This window comes from Apodemus sylvaticus, chromosome 1 (assembly GCF_947179515.1).
Source record: "Apodemus sylvaticus chromosome 1, mApoSyl1.1, whole genome shotgun sequence".
In the NCBI taxonomy this organism is placed as follows: Eukaryota; Metazoa; Chordata; class Mammalia; order Rodentia; family Muridae; genus Apodemus; species Apodemus sylvaticus.
Window position 1 is genome coordinate 153,333,919 of NC_067472.1, and position 14,863 is coordinate 153,348,781.

The 14,863-nt window shown below is 42.2% G+C and overlaps 7 non-coding genes and 1 pseudogene across 7 annotated transcripts; all 8 read left to right on the top strand.

Annotated features, from left to right (window-relative positions):
* The first annotated feature begins 733 nt into the window (after positions 1-733).
* LOC127676869 (small nucleolar RNA SNORD115) lies at positions 734-812 on the top strand. The gene has a single exon (XR_007976279.1). It is a non-coding gene; the product is annotated as a small nucleolar RNA SNORD115 (small nucleolar RNA).
* A 1,760-nt stretch (positions 813-2,572) lies between these two features.
* LOC127676870 (small nucleolar RNA SNORD115) lies at positions 2,573-2,651 on the top strand. Its single transcript, XR_007976280.1, has one exon. It is a non-coding gene; the product is annotated as a small nucleolar RNA SNORD115 (small nucleolar RNA).
* Positions 2,652-4,406: 1,755 nt separating this feature from the next.
* LOC127676871 (small nucleolar RNA SNORD115) lies at positions 4,407-4,485 on the top strand. Its single transcript, XR_007976281.1, has one exon. It is a non-coding gene; the product is annotated as a small nucleolar RNA SNORD115 (small nucleolar RNA).
* A 1,760-nt stretch (positions 4,486-6,245) lies between these two features.
* On the top strand, positions 6,246-6,318 carry LOC127676997 (uncharacterized; annotated as a pseudogene).
* Positions 6,319-8,074: 1,756 nt separating this feature from the next.
* On the top strand, positions 8,075-8,153 carry LOC127676872 (small nucleolar RNA SNORD115). The gene has a single exon (XR_007976282.1). It is a non-coding gene; the product is annotated as a small nucleolar RNA SNORD115 (small nucleolar RNA).
* Positions 8,154-9,912: 1,759 nt separating this feature from the next.
* Positions 9,913-9,991, top strand: LOC127676873 (small nucleolar RNA SNORD115). Its single transcript, XR_007976283.1, has one exon. It is a non-coding gene; the product is annotated as a small nucleolar RNA SNORD115 (small nucleolar RNA).
* Positions 9,992-11,747: 1,756 nt separating this feature from the next.
* Positions 11,748-11,826, top strand: LOC127676874 (small nucleolar RNA SNORD115). The gene has a single exon (XR_007976284.1). It is a non-coding gene; the product is annotated as a small nucleolar RNA SNORD115 (small nucleolar RNA).
* A 1,756-nt stretch (positions 11,827-13,582) lies between these two features.
* On the top strand, positions 13,583-13,661 carry LOC127676875 (small nucleolar RNA SNORD115). The gene has a single exon (XR_007976285.1). It is a non-coding gene; the product is annotated as a small nucleolar RNA SNORD115 (small nucleolar RNA).
* Positions 13,662-14,863: the final 1,202 nt, after the last annotated feature.

Below are 14,863 nucleotides of genomic sequence, written 5' to 3' on the forward strand. Positions count from 1 at the left end.
CTGACATGGAAATCCATTAAACCTTATCACAAATGGACCTATTGCAGTCCAAATTCCCTGTCCCCTGGGAATCTGTAAATCCCATAATTTTAGTAAGAGCATTTCCCAGTGATTGCAAGTATGCAAGATAGACATTGAGGGGGGAGGATATGATCCCGGAACCTTGATTATGGAATACACGTGTCTCTTTCTTTAGACTCGAGATCCTGTAATGACCTTTTGTAGACCTATCCTTAGGATTCAGGGGCTTCAACCTGAGAGCTGTCCCCTATGCATAGTTACCTGAAAGTGATTCGTTGTGAGGAGATTGCTTCCACAAGAAGCAGTAAGTCTTCGTGTGAAATGAGTGGAACTCTGTGCCATATTACCTCATAAAGTGAAAGTCATGAAAACTTGTGGTACAGGCAGTGGTAGGAATCTTAGAGTCAGCTTCACGGGGGTGCCACTGTGAAGGTATTATTCATGTAGAGATTTCCTACAATTTCTCTGAGGTTTAAGTTTCATGTATAGGCGTGTCAACCAGGGGTTTGACCACTTGCTCTTTCCTTCTCTAGAGAAATCATTCAACAAACTTTCCAGGCAGGAACCCCTTGCCTCCTTTGAAGAGCTTTCTACCCTGCAAACTTACCCACTTACCTGTGACCATTTTCAACGCCGAGAAAGTGTTCCTTAGCCAGGTAAGGATGTGGATAGCAGATATAAAAGCAGAAATAGCTACTGTCTCTCTACATCTGGGTCTATGATGACAGCCCAATGTCATGAAGAGAGGTGATGACATAAAAATCATGCTCAATAGGATTACGCTGAGGCCCAACCAGGTTTACAGAGTTCAAAGCCGTGGTCCTCTTACTATTTGGGGATCACTTGGGGACCTTTCCTGAGGTCCTCAGAGGCGCTTTTCCTGTTTCTGATGAAAGCAAACCTGGACACTCATGGTGAAGCTTGGTTGGCTAGCAGTGCAGGCCAACAAGCACCGAGTGTAGCATTCTATTTTCGTGCAAGTGTGCGAGGACTACACATTGCTGATGACCATTTCTTTCTACTCTTTTGCAGTCATCTGCCATGACTTCTTGGAAGCCAGAGAATCACAGATCACAGGTAAGTGGAAGTTTCCTGACTCATTCCTTCCCTTAGAAAAGACATGTCCCTAAGAGCATGGACTCAAATTCTCACTCATTCTCCAGTTTTACATTGTAGGAAAAATTTAAGCATGCATAGAAAAGAGAGTTCAATTCTGAGTAAGGACCACCCTGGACACAAAATGATTAAGAGAAGTAAAATAATTTCTGAAAAACCCAATAATATTTCACACATCATCATGAGCTGTGTCTCATGTGTAGCGGAGGTTGACACATACCCAAATTTGTTGTCTCCACCAATGTTTTCTATATGGTTGCCAGGAATCATCACCCATATCCATTGCTTTGTACAATTCTCTTTTCCCATGACACTAGAGACACTGAGTACAGAGCTTTGCCTTATTGTTGAATGAAAGACATATAGTCCAGTCTGTGATCTACACTACTGCTGGTGTCCACATGAATTGGTCCCAATTGGCACACCTTTCAGCAATATAGGAAAAACTATCACGCAACAGGGAAGTTGCCTTTATTTAAAAGTTGTAGCTCACTTCCTCAACTATGGTCCCTTTTCTTACCAAATTTCCTCCCCAAACATCATTTCTACTCTGACTACAGGTCAGTGTAGAAGAATCCAGAAGCTTGAGCAAATTTTCTGAGGTGGTATCAGGGCAATCTTTGTGTTGTTGAACCTAATGCCACTGTGACTCATGACAACATTGCTGGCAAGTTCCTTGCAACATTGGGAACCTGTGTTAATTGACTTGTAAATCCATTAAACCTTATCACAAATGGACCTATTGCAGTCCAAATTCCCTGTCCCCTGGGAATATGTAAATTCCATAATTTTAGTAAGAGCATTTCCCAGTGATTGCAAGTATGCAAGATAGACATTGAGGGGGGAGGATATTATACCGGAACCTTGAATATGGAATACACGTGTCTCTTTCTTTAGACTCGAGATCCTGCAATGACCTTTTGTAGACCTATCCTTAGGATTCAGGGGCTTCAACCTGAGAGTTGTCCCCTACGCATAAATACATGAAAGTGATACGTTGTGAGGAGATTGCTTCCACAAGAAGCAGTAAGTCTTCGTGTGAAATGAGTGGAACTCTGTACCATTTTTACCTCATAAAGTGAAAGCCATGAAAATTTGTGGTACAGGCAGTGGTAGGAATTTTAGAGTCAGTTTCCCGGGGGGTGCCACTCTGAAGGTATTATTCATGTAGAGATTTCCTACAATTCCTCTGAGGTTTAAGTTTCATGTATAGGAGTGTCAACCAGGGTTTTGACAGCTTGCTCTTTCCTCCTCTAGAGAAATTATTCAAAAAACTTTCCAGGCAGGGACCCCTTGCCTCCTTTGAAGAGCTTTCTACTCTGCAAACCTACCCACATACCTGTGACCAACTCAATGCCGAGAAAGTGTTCTGTAGCCAGGTAAGGATGTGGATAGCAGATATAAAAGCACAAATAGCTACTTTCTCTCTACTCCTGGGTCTATGATGACAGCCCAATGTCATGAAGAGAGGTGATGACATAAAAATCATGCTCAATAGGATTACGCTGAGGCCCAACCAGGTTACAGAGTTCAAAGCCGTGGTCCTTTTACTATTTGGGGATCACTTGGGGACCTTTCATGAGGTCCTCAGAGGCACTTTTCCTGATTCTGATGAGAGCAAACCTGGACACTCATAGTGACGCTTGGTTGGATAGCAGTGCAGGCCAACAAGCACCGAGTGTAGCATTCTATTTTTGTGCAACTGTGCGAGGACAACACATTGCTGATGACCATTTCTTTCTACTCTTTTGCAGTCATCTGCCATGCCCTCTGGGATGCCAGAAAATCACAGGTCACAGGTAAGTGGAAGTTTCCTGACTCATTCCTTCACTTATAAAAGACATGTCCGTAAGAGCATGGACTCAAATTCTCACTCATTCTCCAGTTTTACATTGTAGGAAAAATTTAAGCATGCATAGAAAAGAGTTTAATTCTGAGTAAGGACCACCCTGGACACAAAATGATTAAGAGAAGTAAAATAATTTTTGAAAAACCCAATAATATTTCACACATAATCATGAGCTGTGTCTCATGTGTAGAGGAGGATGACACATACCCAAATTTGTAGTCTCCACCAATGTTTTCTATATGGTGGCCTTGAATCATCACCCATATCCATTGCTTTGTAGAATTCTCTTTTCACATGACACTAGAGGCACTGAGTACAGAGCTTTGCCTTATTGTTGAATCAAAGACATATAGTCCAGTCTGTGATCAACACTACTGCTGGTGTCCACATGAATTGCTCCCAATTGGCACACCTTTCAGCAATATAGGTAAAACTATCACGCAACAGGGAAGTTGCCTTTATTTAAAAGTTGTAGCTCTCTTCCTCAACTCTGGTACCTTTTCTTACCAAATTTCCTCCCCAAACATCATTTCTACTCTGACTACAGGTCAGTGTAGAATCACCCAGAAGCTTGAGCTAATTTTCTGAGGTGGTATCAGGGCAATCTTTGTGTTGTTGAACCTAATGCCACTGTGACTCATGACAACATTGCTGGAAAGTTCCTTGCAACCTTGGCAACCTGTGTTAACTGACATGGAAATCCATTAAACCTTATCACAAATGGACCTATTGCAGTCCAAATTCCCTATCCCCTGGGAATCTGTAAATCCCATAATTTTAGTAAGAGCATTTCCCAGTGATTGCAAGTATGCAAGATAGACCTTGAGGGAGGAGGATATGATCCCGGAACCTTGATTATGGAATATACGTGTCTCTTTCTTTAGACTCGAGATCCTGTAATGACCTTTTGTAGACCTATCCTTAGGATTCAGGGGCTTCAACCTGAGAGCTGTCCCCTATGCATAGTTACATGAAAGTTATTCGTTGTGAGGAGATTGCTTCCACAAGAAGCAGTAAGTCTTCGTGTGAAATGAGTGGAACTCTGTGCCATATTACCTCATAAAGTGAAAGTCATGAGAACTTGTGGTACAGGCAGTGGTAGGAATCTTAGAGTCAGCTTCACGGGGGTGCACTGTGAAGGTATTATTCATGTAGAGATTTCCTGCAATTTCTCTGAGGTTTAAGTTTCATGTATAGGAGTGTCAACCAGGGGTTTGACCACTTGCTCTTTCCTCCTCTAGAGAAATCATTCAACAAACTTTCCAGGCAGGAACCCCTTGCCTCCTTTGAAGAGCTTATTACCCTGCAAACTTACCCACTTACCTGTGACCATTCTCAACGCCGAGAAAGTGTTCCTTAGCCAGGTAAGGATGTGGATAGCAGATATAAAAGCAGAAATAGCTACTGTCTCTCTACATCTGGGTCTATGATGACAGCCCAATGTCATGAAGAGAGGTGATGACATAAAAATCATGCTCAATAGGATTACGCTGAGGCCCAACCAGGTTTACAGAGTTCAAAGCCGTGGTCCTCTTACTATTTGAGGATGACTTGGGGACCTTTCCTGAGGTCCTCAGAGGCGCTTTTCCTGTTTCTGATGAAAGCAAACCTGGACACTCATGGTGAAGCTTGGTTGGCTAGCAGTGCAGGCCAACAAGCACCGAGTGTAGCATTCTATTTTCGTGCAAGTGTGCGAGGACTACACATTGCTGATGACCATTTCTTTCTACTCTTTTGCAGTCATCTGCCATGCCTTCTTGGAAGCCAGAGAATCACAGATCACAGGTAAGTGGAAGTTTCCTGACTCATTCCTTCCCTTAGAAAAGACATGTCCCTAAGAGCATGGACTCAAATTCTCACTCATTCTCCAGTTTTACATTGTAGGAAAAATATAAGCATGCATAGAAAAGAGAGTTTAATTCTCAGTAAGGACCTCCCTGGACACAAAATGTTTAAGAGAAGTAAAATAATTTCTGAAAAACCCAATAATATTTCACACATCATCATGAGCTGTGTCTCATGTGTAGCGGAGGATGACACATACCCAAATTTGTAGTCTCCACCAATGTTTTCTATATGGTTGCCAGGAATCATCACCCATATCCATTGCTTTGTACAATTCTCTTTTCCCATGACACTAGAGACACTGAGTACAGAGCTTTGCCTTATTGTTGAATGAAAGACATATAGTCCAGTCTGTGATCTACACTACTGCTGGTGTCCACATGAATTGCTCCCATTTGGCACACCTTTCAGCAATATAGGAAAAACTATCATGCAACAGGGAAGTTGCCTTTATTTAAAAGTTGTAGCTCACTTCCTCAACTATGGTCCCTTTTCTTACCAAATTTCCTCCCCAAACATCATTTCTACTCTGACTACAGGTCAGTGTAGAAGAATCCAGAAGCTTGAGCAAATTTTCAGAGGTGGTATCAGGGCAATCTTTGTGTTGTTGAACCTAATGCCACTGTGACTCATGACAACATTGCTGGCAAGTTCCTTGCAATATTGGGAACCTGTGTTAATTGACTTGTAAATCCATTAAACCTTATCACAAATGGACCTATTGCAGTCCAAATTCCCTGTCCCCTGGGAATATGTAAATTCCATAATTTTAGTAAGAGCATTTCCCAGTGATTGCAAGTATGCAAGATAGACCTTGAGGGGGGAGGATATGATCCCAGAACCTTGATTATGGAATACACGTGTCTCTTTCTTTAGACTCGAGATCCTGTAATGACCTTTTGTAGACCTATCCTTAGGATTCAGGGGCTTCAACCTGAGAGTTGTCCCCTACGCATAAATACATGAAAGTGATACGTTGTGAGGAGATTGCTTCCACAAGAAGCAGTAAGTCTTCGTGGGAAATGAGTGGAACTCTGTACCATTTTTACCTCATAAAGTGAAAGCCATGAAAATTTGTGGTACAGGCAGTGGTAGGAATCTTAGAGTCAGTTTCCCGGGGGTGCCACTGTGAAGGTATTATTCATGTAGAGATTTCCCACAATTCCTCTGATGTTTAAGTTTCATGTATAGGAGTGTCAACCAGGGGTTTGACAGCTTGCTCTTTCCTCCTCTAGAGAAATTATTCAAAAAACTTTCCAGGCAGGGACCCCTTGCCTCCTTTGAAGAGCTTTCTACTCTGCAAACCTACCCACATACCTGTGACCATTCTCAACGCCGAGAAAGTGTTCTGTAGCCAGGTAAGGATGTGGATAGCAGATATAAAAGCACAAATAGCTACTTTCTCTCTACTCCTGGGTCTATGATGACAGCCCAATGTCATGAAGAGAGGTGATGACATAAAAATCATGCTCAATAGGCTGAGGACCAACCAGGTTACAGACTTCAAAGCCGTGGTCCTTTTACTATTTGGGGATCACTTGGGGACTTTTCATGTGGTCCTCAGAGGCACTTTTCCTGATTCTGATGAGAGCAAACCTGGACACTCATAGTGACGCTAGGTTGGATAGCAGTGCAGGCCAACAAGCACCGAGTGTAGCATTCTATTTTTGTGCAACTGTGCGAGGACAACACATTGCTGATGACCATTTCTTTCTACTCTTTTGCAGTCATCTGCCATGCCCTCTGGGATGCCAGAAAATCACAGGTCACAGGTAAGTGGAAGTTTCCTGACTCATTCCTTCCCTTACAAAAGACATGTCTGTAAGAGCATGGACTCAAATTCTCACTCATTCTCCAGTTTTACATTGTAGGAAAAATTTAAGCATGCATAGAAAAGAGTTTAATTCTGAGTAAAGACCACCCTGGACACAAAATGATTAAGAGAAGTAAAATAATTTTTGAAAAACCCAATAATATTTCACACATAATCATGAGCTGTGTCTCATGTGTAGAGGAGGATGACACATTCCCAAATTTGTAGTCTCCACCAATGTTTTCTATATGGTGGCCTTGAATCATCACCCATATCCTTTGCTTTGTAGAATTCTCTTTTCACATGACACTAGAGGCACAGAGTACAGAGCTTTGCCTTATTGTTGAATGAAAGACATATAGTCCAGTCTGTGATCAACACTACTGCTGGTGTCCACATGAATTGCTCCCAATTGGCACACCTTTCAGCAATATAGATAAAACTATCACGCAACAGGGAAGTTGCCTTTATTTAAAAGTTGTAGCTCTCTTCCTCAACTCTGGTCCCTTTTCTTACCAAATTTCCTCCCCAAACATCATTTCTACTCATACTACAGGTCAGTGTAGAATCACCCAGAAGCTTGAGCTAATTTTCTGAGGTGGTATCAGGGCAATCTTTGTGTTGTTGAACCTAATGCCACTGTGACTCATGACAACATTGCTGGCAAGTTCCTTGCAACATTGGGAACCTGTGTTAATTGACATGTAAATCCATTAAACCTTTTCACAAATGGACCTATTGCAGTCCAAATTCCCTGTCCCCTGGGAATATGTAAATTCCATAATTTTAGTAAGAGCATTTCCCAGTGATTGCAAGTATGCAAGACAGACATTGAGGGGGGAGGATATGATCCCGGAACCTTGAATATGGAATACACGTGTCTCTTTCTTTAGACTCGAGATCCTGTAATGACCTTTTGTAGACCTATCCTTAGGATTCAGGGGCTTCAACCTGAGAGTTGTCCCCTACGCATAAATACATGAAAGTGATACGTTGTGAGGAGATTGCTTCCACAAGAAGCAGTAAGTCTTCGTGTGAAATGAGTGGAACTCTGTACCATTTTTACCTCATAAAGTGAAAGCCATGAAAATTTGTGGTAAGGGAGTGGTAGGAATCTTAGAGTCAGTTTCCCGGGGGTGCCACTGTGAAGGTATTATTCATGTAGAGATTTCCCACAATTCCTCTGAGGTTTAAGTTTCATGTATAGGAGTGTCAACCAGGGGTTTGACAGCTTGCTCTTTCCTCCTCTAGAGAAATTATATAAAAAACTTTCCAGGCAGGGACCCCTTGCCTCCTTTGAAGAGCTTTCTACTCTGCAAACCTACCCACATACCTGTGACCATTCTCAATGCCGACAAAGTGTTATGTAGCCAGGTAAGGATGTGGATAGCAGATATAAAAGCACAAATAGCTACTTTCTCTCTACTCCTGGGTCTATGATGACAGCCCAATGTCATGAAGAGAGGTGATGACATAAAAATCATGCTCAATAGGATTACGCTGAGGCCCAACCAGGTTTACAGAGTTCAAAGCCGTGGTCCACTTACTATTTGGGGATCACTTGGGGACTTTCCTGAGGTCCTCAGAGGCGCTTTTCCTGTTTCTGATGAAAGCAAACCTGGACACTCATGGTGAAGCTTGGTTGGCGAGCAGTGCAGGCCAACAAGCACCGAGTGTAGCATTCTATTTTCGTGCAAGTGTGCGAGGACTACACATTGCTGATGACCATTTCTTTCTACTCTTTTGCAGTCATCTGCCATGCCTTCTTGGAAGCCAGAGAATCACAGATCACAGGTAAGTGGAAGTTTCCTGACTCATTCCTTCCCTTAGAAAAGACATGTCCCTAAGAGCATGGACTCAAATTCTCACTCATTCTCCAGTTTTACATTGTAGGAAAAATTTAAGCATGCATAGAAAAGAGAGTTCAATTCTGAGTAAGGACCACCCTGGACACAAAATGATTAAGAGAAGTAAAATAATTTCTGAAAAACCCAATAATATTTCACACATCATCATGAGCTGTGTCTCATGTGTAGCGGAGGATGACACATACCCAAATTTGTAGTCTCCACCAATGTTTTCTATATGGTTGCCAGGAATCATCACCCATATCCATTGCTTTGTACAATTCTCTTTTCCCATGACACTAGAGACACTGAGTACAGAGCTTTGCCTTATTGTTGAATGAAAGATATATAGTCCAGTCTGTGATCTACACTACTGCTGGTGTCCACATGAATTGCTCCCAATTGGCACACCTTTCAGCAATATAGGAAAAACTATCACGCAACAGGGAAGTTGCCTTTATTTAAAAGTTGTAGCTCACTTCCTCAACTATGGTCCCTTTTCTTACCAAATTTCCTCCCCAAACATCATTTCTACTCTGACTACAGGTCAGTGTAGAATCATCCAGAAGCTTGAGCTAATTTTCTGAGGTGGTATCAGGGCAATCTTTGTGTTGTTGAACCTAATGCCACTGTGACTCATGACAACATTGCTGGCAAGTTCCTTGCAACATTGGGAACCTGTGTTAATTGACATGTAAATCCATTAAACCTTATCACAAATGGACCTATTGCAGTCCAAATTCCCTGTCCCCTGGGTATATGTAAATTCCATAATTTTAGTAAGAGCATTTCCCAGTGATTGCAAGTATGCAAGACAGACATTGAGGGGGGAGGATATGATCCTGGAACCTTGAATATGGAATACACGTGTCTCTTTCTTTAGACTCGAGATCCTGTAATGACCTTTTGTAGACCTATCCTTAGGATTCAGGGGCTTCAACCTGAGAGTTGTCCCCTACGCATAAATACATGTAAGTGATACATTGTGAGGAGATTGCTTCCACAAGAAGCAGTAAGTCTTCGTGTGAAATGAGTGGAACTCTGTACCATTTTTACCTCATAAAGTGAAAGCCATGAAAATTTGTGGTACAGGCAGTGGTAGGAATCTTAGAGTCAGTTTCCCGGGGGTGCCACTGTGAAGGTATTATTCATGTAGAGATTTCCCACAATTCCTCTGATGTTTAAGTTTCATGTATAGGAGTGTCAACCAGGGGTTTGACAGCTTGCTCTTTCCTCCTCTAGAGAAATTATTCAAAAAACTTTCCAGGCAGGGACCCCTTGCCTCCATTGGAGAGTTTTCTACTCTGCAAACCTACCCACATACCTGTGACCATTCTCAACGCCGAGAAAGTGTTCTGTAGCCAGGTAAGGATGTGGATAGCAGATATAAAAGCACAAATAGCTACTTTCTCTCTACTCCTGGGTCTATGATGACAGCCCAATGTCATGAAGAGAGGTGATGACATAAAAATCATGCTCAATAGGATTACGCTGAGGCCCAACCAGGTTACAGAGTTCAAAGCCGTGGTCCTTTTACTATTTGGGGATCACTTGGGGACTTTTCATGTGGTCCTCAAAGGCACTTTTCCTGATTCTGATGAGAGCAAACCTGGACACTCATAGTGACGCTTGGTTGGATAGCAGTGCAGGCCAACAAGCACCGAGTGTAGCATTCTATTTTTGTGCAACTGTGCGAGGACAACACATTGCTGATGACCATTTCTTTCTACTCTTTTGCAGTCATCTGCCATGCCTTCTGGGAAGACAGAAAATCACAGATCACAGGTAAGTGGAAGTTTCCTGACTCATTCCTTCCCTTACAAAAGACATGTCCGTAAGAGCATGGACTCAAATTCTCACTCATTCTCCAGTTTTACAGTGTAGGAAAAATTTAAGCATGCATAGAAAAGAGTTTAATTCTGAGGAAGGACCACCCTGGACACAAAATGATTAAGAGAAGTAAAATAATTTTTGAAAAACCCAATAATATTTCACACATAATCATGAGCTGTGTCTCATGTGTAGAGGAGGATGACACATACCCAAATTTGTAGTCTCCACCAATGTTTTCTATATGGTGGCCTTGAATCATCACCCATATCCATTGCTTTGTAGAATGCTCTTTTCACATGACACTAGAGGCACTGAGTACAGAGCTTTGCCTTATTGTTGAATGAAAGACATATAGTCCAGTCTGTGATCAACACTACTGCTGGTGTCCACATGAATTGCTCCCAATTGGCACACCTTTCAGCAATATAGGTAAAACTATCACGCGAAAGGGAAGTTGCCTTTATTTAAAAGTTGTAGCTCACTTCCTCAACTATGGTCCCTTTTCTTACCAAATTTCCTCCCCAAACATCATTTCTACTCTGACTACAGGTCACTGTAGAATCACCCAGAAGCTTGAGCTAATTTTCTGAGGTGGTATCAGGGCAATCTTTGTGTTGTTGAACCTAATGCCACTGTGACTCATGACAACATTGCTGGACAGTTCCTTGCAACCTTGGGAATCTGTGTTAACTGACATGGAAATCCATTAAACCTTATCACAAATGGACCTATTGCAGTCCAAATTCCCTGTCCCCTGGGAATATGTAAATTCCATAATTTTAGTAAGAGCATTTCGCAGTGATTGCAAGTATGCAAGATAGACCTTGATGGGGGAGGATATGATCCTGGAACCTTGAATATGGAATACACGTGTCTCTTTCTTTAGACTCGAGATCCTGTAATCACCTTTTGTAGACCTATCCTTAGGATTCAGGGGCTTCATCCTGAGAGTTGTCCCCTATGCATAGTTACATGAAAGTGATTCGTTGTGAGGAGGTTGCTTCCACAAGAAGCAGTAAGTCTTCGTGTGAAATGAGTGGAACTCTGTGCCATATTACCTCATAAAGTGAAAGTCATGAAAACTTCTGGTACAGGCAGTGGTAGGAATCTTAGAGTCAGCTTCACGGGGGTGCCACTGTGAAGGTATTATTCATGTAGAGATTTCCTACAATTTCTCTGAGGTTTAAGTTTCATGTATAGGAGTGTCAACCAGGGGTTTGACCACTTGCTCTTTCCTCCTCTAGAGAAATCATTCAACAAACTTTCCAGGCAGGAACCCCTTGCCTCCTTTGAAGAGCTTTCTACCCTGCAAACTTAGCCACTTACCAGTGACCATTCTCAACGCCGAGAAAGTGTTCCTTAGCCAGGTAAGGATGTGGATAGCAGATATAAAAGCAGAAATAGCTACTGTCTCTCTACATCTGGGTCTATGATGACAGCCCAATGTCATGAAGAGAGGTGATGACATAAAAATCATGCTCAATAGGATTACGCTGAGGCCCAACCAGGTTTACAGAGTTCAAAGCCGTGGTCCTCTTACTATTTGGGGATCACTTGGGGACCTTTCCTGAGGTCCTCAGAGGCGCTTTTCCTGTTTCTGATGAAAGCAAACCTGGACACTCATGGTGAAGCTTGGTTGGCTAGCAGTGCAGGCCAACAAGCACCGAGTGTAGCATTCTATTTTCGTGCAAGTGTGCGAGGACAACACATTGCTGATGACCATTTCTTTCTACTCTTTTGCAGTCATCTGCCATGGCTTCTTGGAAGCCAGAGAATCACAGATCACAGGTAAGTGGAAGTTTCCTGACTCGTGGCTTCCCTTAGAAAAGACATGTCCCTAAGAGCATGGACTCAAATTCTCACTCATTCTCCAGTTTTACATTGTAGAAAAAATTTAAGCATGCATAGAAAAGAGAGTTTAATTCTGAGTAAGGACCACCCTGGACACAAAATGATTAAGAGAATTAAAATAATTTCTGAAAAACCCAAATATTTCACACATCGTCATGAGCTGTGTCTCATGTGTAGCGGAGGATGACACATACCCAAATTTTCAGTCTCCACCAATGTTTTCTATATGGTTGCCAGGAATCATCACCCATATCCATTGCTTTGTACAATTCTCTTTTCCCATGACACTAGAGACACTGAGTACAGAGCTTTGCCTTATTGTTGAATGAAAGACATATAGTCCAGTCTGTGATCTACACTACTGCTGGGGTCCACATGAATTGCTCCCAATTGGCACACCTTTCAGCAATATAGGAAAAAAATCACGCAACAGGGAAGTTGCCTTTATTTAAAAGTTGTAGCTCACTTCCTCAACTATGGTCCCTTTTCTTACCAAATTTCCTCCCCAAACATCATTTCTACTCTGACTACAGGTCAGTGTAGAATCATCCAGAAGCTTGAGCTAATTTTCTAAGGTGGTATCAGGGCAGTCTTTCTGTTGTTGAACCTAATGCCACTGTGACTCATGACAACATTGCTGGCCAGTTCCTTGCAACATTGGGAACCTGTGTTAACTGACATGGAAATCCATTAAACCTTATCACAAAAGGTCCTATTGCAGTCCAAATTACCTGTCCCCTGGGAATTTGTAAATTCCATAATTTTAGTAAGAGCATTTCCCAGTGATTGCAAGTATGCAAGATAGACCTCGAGGGGGGAGGATATGATCCCGGAACCTTGAATATGGAATACACGTGTCTCGTTCTTTAGACTCGAGATCCTGTAATGACCTTTTGTAGACCTATCCTTAGGATTCAGGGGCTTCAACCTGAGAGTTGTCCTGTAAGCATAGTTGCATGAAATGATATGTTGTTTGGAGATTGCTTCCACAAGACCCAGTAAGTCTTCGTGTGAAATGAGTGGAACTCTGTGCCATTTTTACGTCATAAAGTGAAAGACATGAAAATTTGTGGTACAGGCAGTGGTAGGAATCTTAGAGTCAGCTTCACGGGGGTGCCACTGTGAAGGTATTATTCATGTAGAGATTTCCTACAATTCCTCTGAGGTTTAAGTTTCATGTATAGGAGTGTCAACCAGGGGTTTGACAGCTTGTTCTTTCCTCCTCTAGAGAAATTATTCAAAAAACCTTCCAGGCAGGGACCCCTTGCCTCCTTTGAAGAGCTTTCTACTCTGCAAACTTACCCACATACCTGTGACCATTCTCAACGCTGAGCAAGTGTTCCGTAGCCAGGTAAGGATGTGGATAGCTGATATAAAAGCACAAATAGCTACTGTCTCTCTACTCCTGGGTCTATGATGACAGCCCAATGTCATGAAGAGAGGTGATGACATAAAAATCATGCTCAATAGGATTACGCTGAGGCCCAACCAGGTTTACAGAGTTCAAAGCCGTGGTCCTTTTACTATTTGGGGATCACTTGGGGACCTTTCCTGAGGTCCTCAGAGGCACTTTTCCTGATACTGATGAGAGCAAACCTGGACACTCATAGTGACGCTTGGTTGGATAGCAGAGCAGGCCAACAAGCACCGAGTGTAGCATTCTATTTTTGTGCAAGTGTGAGAGGACAACACATTGCTGATGACCCTTTCTGTCTACTCTTTTGCAGTCATCTGCCATGCCTGCTGGGAAGCCAGACAATCACAGATCACAGGTAAGTGGAAGTTTCCTGACTCATTCCTTCCCTTACAAAAGACATGTCCGTAAGAGCATGGACTCGAATTCTCACTCATTCTCCAGTTTTACATTGTAGGAAAAATTTAAGCATGCATAGAAAAGAGAGTTTAATTCTGAGTAAGGATCCCCCTGGACACAAAATGATTAAGAGAAGTAAAATAACTTTTGAAAAACCCAATAATATTTCACACATCATCATGAGCTGTGTCTCATGTGTAGTGGAGGATGACACATACCAAAATTTGTAGTCTCCACCAATGTTTTCTACATGGTGGCCAGGAATCATCACCCATATCCATTCTTTTGTACAATTCTCTTTTCCCATGACACTAGAGGCACTGAGTACAGAACTTTGCCTTATTGTTGAATGAAAGAGATATAGTCCAGTCTGTGATCTACACTACTGCTGGTGTCCACATGAATTGCTCCCCATTGGCACACCTTTCCGCAATATAAAAAAACTATCATGCAAGAGGGAAGTTGCCTTTATTTAATAGTTGTAGCTCACTTCCTCAACTATGGTCCCTTTTCTTACCAAATTTCCTCCCCAAACATCATTTCTACTCTGACTACAGGTCAATGTAGAATCACCCAGAAGCTTGAGCTAATTTTCTGAGGTGGTATCAGGGCAATCTTTCTGTTGTTGAAACTAATGCCACTGTGACTCATGACAACATTGCTGGCAAGTTCCTTGCAACCTTGGGAATCTGTGTTAACTGACATCGAAATCCATTAAACCTTATCACAAAAGGACCTATTGCAGTCCAAATTCCCTGTCCCCTGGGAATCTGTAAATTTCATAATTTTAGTAAGAGCATTTCCCAGTGATTGCAAGTATGCAAGATAGACCTTGAGGGGGGTGGATGTGATCCCGGAACCTTGAATATGGAATA